The sequence below is a fragment of the Musca domestica genome, unplaced genomic scaffold (genome assembly GCF_030504385.1).
Source record: "Musca domestica strain aabys unplaced genomic scaffold, Musca_domestica.polishedcontigs.V.1.1 9, whole genome shotgun sequence".
NCBI lineage: Eukaryota > Metazoa > Arthropoda > Insecta > Diptera > Muscidae > Musca > Musca domestica.
The window spans coordinates 6,784,509-6,790,591 of NW_026712435.1; positions in this window are offsets into that span (position 1 = coordinate 6,784,509).

Consider the following 6,083-nt stretch of genomic DNA (forward strand, 5'->3'; position numbering starts at 1 on the left):
GGCTCCGATAAATATTTTGTTGATATAATCCTTCTCGAAGTGATATTATGCACTCTATAACATTGTTATTTGGTAGAAAATATTAAAATGTCTCCGTCAAATTTAGTGAAAATCGATTCAGAATTGGATAAGACTCCCATAGTTATGCCTCACTCTAAAACCAAACTATAACTGCTCTAAAGCCAAATGTTGGTAGGTGGTATGATATACTTCAAATAAATTCGTTTATTACTCTTTCCTTCCTTTTAACTGTTCCGTACTGGTTTATATTTACCATGGTACAAGCGCACAATATAGAAAAAATACAACTCTGTGGTAGTGTCTACTTACATCAACTTGGCTAAGTGCACCAGTAGTCGGCACTTTTAGAATTTTCGCTACTTACGTCTTTCAGCATTTAATGTGGATTTTTTATACCCTCCACCTTGAAGATATTGGGTACATTAACTTTGTCATTCCGTTTATAACAGCCCTAAATATTCGTCGTAGACCACATAAAGTAAATTTATTCATGATCGGGATAAAATTCTAAGTCGATTTAACGATGTCCGCCTGTCTGTCTGTCCGTTGAAAGCACGATACAGCGCGCATACAACGATACCACTGATATTCGTTATTTTGATAATCCTAGTCACATTTGCCCATGAAATTGTTTCAAATTTGATATTTAAGAAGATTTGGTAGATGAAAATCCTTAAAGTATAAAATGGCCTATATAGGTTCCCGTTTCGCCAATAGTCGGCGCCACTTTCCAATTGTCGGCATGATCGTTTCAAATAGTTTGCATACCGACAATTTTGTAAGGAAAAATATATATTTTAAAAAATAGTTTGCTTCTTAACATAGTATTTTGTTGTTACAAAATAGTCAGGCTTAATCACATTATTGTTGTTATTATAAAAACACCGTTTATTATTGGAGAACGATGGAAATGTTTAACAGGGGGTGAGGCACTGTACTGATATATGGGGTACTGATATATGGGGGCTATACGAAGACCTGCATAGACAATTTTTTGTCACAGAATATAGTTCCCATTACGAACTTCAAATACCAAATTTGAAACAATTCCGATGAATAAAATCACTAAAATCATCAAAATACCGAATATCGGGAGGTACCCTAATATGGGGGCTATATGAAAACGTTCACGAACTTAACCTGCCTACTGGAAAAATTAACATGTGTGCAAAATTTTAGGCTTCTATTTCAATTCGTTCGAAAGGTAGCGTGATTACAACAGACAGACAGACAGAGAGACAGGCGGACATCGCTAAATCGACTTAAAATTTTACGCTGATCAAGAATGAGGAGTTACAAACGGAACGACAAAGTAAATATACCCTCCATAGTATGGTGGAGGGTAAAAAAAAATCGGAAATAGCATCAAATTTTAGAATGAGTTTAGATTTGTTCGAATTGGTCACCTTTGGCACGAATTATGGCCTTCAAACGGCCAATGAAACCGTCACACGCTGTCCGAATGTTGCTCTGCAGTATTTTGGTCCATTCGCGTCGAAGCACTTGCTTGAGATAATCGACACTTTGGTATTTTTTAGTGACAACCTTGCTTTCCAAAATACTCCAGACACAATAGTCCAACGGATAGGTATCCGGAGATTTTGGTGGCCATTATGCGCTTGAAATGAAGCGCGGAACCTCATGTTGTAACCATTCTTGGGTGTTGCGTGCTGAGTTCTGTTGGAATTCCAAGGTCTGCGGTCAAATACATGCGGCTTTAATACACCCTCCAGAATATGTTAGCGATAATATTCGGCATTTATTCTGATGCCACGGTCGATTAATACGAGCGGAGAGCGACCATCGGTCATTGCGTTTGTAACACCTCGAAATATACATTTTAGACCCCACAAAATATATATATACTTGATCAGCATAAAATTCTAAGTCGATTTAGCAATGTCCGTCCGTCTATCCGTCTGTGGAAATCACTCTAGCTTCCGAATGAAATAAAATAACTTGATAAAAAATACCCAAATGTGTACTATGTCTGCAGGACGTTTGGTGTTGAAAATGGGCCATGTAGGTCCACGTCTTCGTATAGCCCCCATATAACGGTACCTCCTAATATGCGATATTTTGATGATTTTAGCGACATTATTTACTGGAAATGTTACAAATTTCGCATTTGAAGTTCGTAATGGATACTACAGCCTATGACAGAAAATTGTCTGCCCAGGTCCACGTCTTCGTATATAACGGTACCCCCGATATTCGGTATTTTGATGATTTTAGCACATTATTTACCGGAATTATTTCAATTATTGTAATAGCTTATGACAAAAGGTCCACGTCATCGTATAGACCCTAATATACGGCTACTTTCGGTATTTTTAAGATTTAAACAGAATTTTTAATGGATTTTATTTTTTTGAAAATTGCCAAATTTGTACCAAATGTATTCAAAGTTCGGCTCGGCCGAACTTACAACTTTTTTACTTGTTGGTATTCTCTTTAGATTGTGTATGTATACCTAAACACACATCAGCTGACCGACAGTTATATCCTCCCATATTAGAAGAATACAGGTAGTCGCATCAACACAGCTGCTGGGACAACGAACAATTAACAAATTTTGAAGGAAAAATTATTACATCAATGAAAATAAAAAAAAATTGTTAAAAATGCATATCAAAACAACCGCCGATTGGCGTCGTATAGGAAAACATATACAAATCTACTTATTTTTTAAGAAACGTTTAAAAATTTTTAACATATCAATGTTCCAAGCATTCTTGCATCTTCTACCATGTATCCTCCTAAAGGTGAGAATTTTTCTGAATGACCTAAGTCATCGGCTGACTTCTTTGCAAAATTATGGGGCGAAATTGAACTAAGTCAACCTAAAACTCCATTGATCGTTTACGATGACTTCAGCCATCACAAAAAGCTCTTGTCGTACTTACACCTTAAGGGTGAATCTAAACCAGGGGTGCTCAAAACCGTGTTCTAGAACATGAAGAGAAAAAAGAGATAATTTAAGAGAAAATTAAAATTCTGTTTTTCTTTATATTTTACGGTTCTATTTAATTGTTTTTAAACACGAATGTTTGCCAAAATCTATATATATAAATGAAAGTTGTGTTAGTTACTACGCTTATAACTTAAGAACCGCTGAACAGATTTTAATGATTCATACAAATTCGGAATTGTCTCTTATCCGAAAAGGATAATATCCAAAAAAATCGCGTAAAAATGTGATATGTTAACATTTTCATTTTGACTTTTGAAATGTACAATAGTAATGTTTTATTTTGCATGATTTTTTCCATTTTGACTTACTTTTTTCTAATGTACATTTGTAGTGTTTTTTATATTTTATTTTTGAATTCGAATATTAATACCAATTTATTTAATTGACTTGATTTCTTGAGAACTGAAATTGATAACGGGTTACATGGAAGTGTAGTACCGAATTATGTGGTGGCGAAACGGAATAGATGATACCGAAATAATTTAATGCGGTCACACCAAAGTTAAAAGAAAATTACTTTTTCAAAATCGTTAAAAAGAAACACGAAAAAGAGATCTCATTGCAACAATTCTCAAAACGGGAAAATATCGAAAAAAAATTCCAATGGAATTGAATTTTAAAATAAAAGTACATTCTATTGACAAACTTTGTAAGGATCTTTAAACAGTTGCTGTAAAAAATCAGCGAACAAGTTAAAGATTTTTTCAATTTGTTATTCTTCTTTTGTCAATTTTTTTCAATTTGTAATATCATATTGAATTCAGTGGATTTTTTGTGAACAAAATAAAGAATAATTTTTCACTATATACAATTTTTCACCAAAAAAATGAAATAAGTGCGAAATACGATGGTAACTGACATCTACCTTTCAACTCCAGGGCCTACATCGTGCTTCAGCTGGTAGATGCGCAGACATTTAAACAAACAAAAATGACCGAAAAAGACTAATGGGGCTTATTTCAAAGCGTGGCCCTACTTCTTTCATGTGACAATAATCCGTCCAATGAGAGCTCAAAATGCAAAAAATTTTGGGAGTACAATCAGTAAAATACCAAATATAAAGGGTGCAAAATAGTAGAGCGAATGGGACTTTTAGTAAGAAAAGGATTTCTATCCTTCCAAAAATTCTGCCTGAACATTTAAGATACCTTAAATCGCTTTAGCAGGTCATGATATCGATCATAAATAATCATCGTATGATTTAAGCCATTTTTGGAGTCTTCGCCATTTTCTTCTATTTTTGGCCCTTATTTGGCATCTTTGTTTCTAAGGGGAGTAGAGAACCTCTTCGCATAAAATTTTCGGAGTAGGGCCCATATTGGTCTTGACCACTAAAAAATTTTATTTATGCTACCCTGGGGTAAGGAACCATCGTACAGATAATTGCCACATAGAAATTTATTCATGTAAAGTCCCCACATTGGAGTATCCCCAAGTCCACTTTCACATCTAATGTGTGGTCAGAAAAGAAAAATTTGTATTCTATTGAATTTGTAACCCCCAAGAGAATATTGGTTGGGAACGTAGATTTGGGATATACATCTATATGAAATAAATTGTGAAAACATGAACAAATTACAAATATAAGAAAGTAGCACGGGACCGAATATTTGTTGAATCGTCATTAAATTATACTATGATGAAAAATATGGACTCCAACTTACAATTTAAATGGCAAATAAAATTAATTCCCATCTTACGGAAATGAATGTAAAATAGCTATATTTTTGATTTGGCCTCTATTTGTCATCTTGGATTATAAGGGGTGAAGAAAGTTTTCAATGTAGGCCGATGTTTCGCATTTTACCATATTTCAAAGGATTTGGCTAAAAATGAGTATTTGGGGATGAAAATCTTACACAAAAATGTCAACATATCTACAAATTTTAGGATTTTCTCCATGTAATAGTATCCCCTCAAGTCCACCTTTTGGCGGACAAACAGACCGACATGGTTATGGGGACTTATGAGGACTCTAATGCACAATCTGAGGTGCTAATGGGTTTAAACAATTAATTAACTTTGCCTATTCTTAAATCAATTAGCCCTCAATTATGAGGTGTACAAAGTACAGTAAATTCCAAATTACTGCTCATTTGACTAAAAATTAAAAACTAATCGACCAGTACGTGAACATTTATAACATTCATATATTTGAATAATCATGCTTTGACAAATATGCATAATAGACAAAAACTATGGGCCGGCAACGCGGACCGGGCCAGCTAGTAATTTATAAAACAAATGGATACAAAATATTTGTATAAATAATGACTTAACACTGTTTTGTTCTTGATTTAAATAAGCAAAGAGAAATTTGACTGAAAAGAGATATTTCTTTTTGAGCACCCCTGATCTAAACATACAAGATTAACCCACTGGATCTAATCAACCCATTGGGTTAATCTTGTGCTTGTCTGACAGACATTCCTGCAACCAGTCAACCAATAACCTTTAAGGGATCATTGCCTGCGGCGTGTTCACATTCCAGCATTGCAACAGCGGCGCTAAACTGAGTCATATAACAGCAAGCGTTTTACAACTTGGCCATCGTATTTTGTATTGTTGTTACAAATCATTGCTTCAACGTTTGCTGTGCGCACCGTTGTTAGCGCACAACGTAACGTAACATAAAATCCTGCAACAATGTTTACTCAACTTTTCAAATCAGTTTGAGTAATTGGGCACTGGGCATTGGATGTTGCATTTATGGTCCATCACAAATATCATGGCCCCGGTCCAAACGACTACATTTGGGGAGTAGTTGGTGATATTGCTCTGTTTTATGTGGTCAAAGGCAGTAAAAATTGCTCTGCGCGAACATAAAAATCTTCGTTTAACGACAACAACGACTAAGCATCAACATTGTTGCCAACATAACTCCACATAAGACGGCAGACTTAGAATGTTAATCACAACAAAACATCGTCCGAGCATCGTTAAAATTCGTTTAATGACCACATTCATGTCATATGCGAATCGGTGATGATTACTTTAGCTATTTTGACCCAGCGTCCACTGGCTGGTTCCATTGACCCCCCAGACAGTCAGACAGTATGCTGTCACTACACAACCACACCACACCACA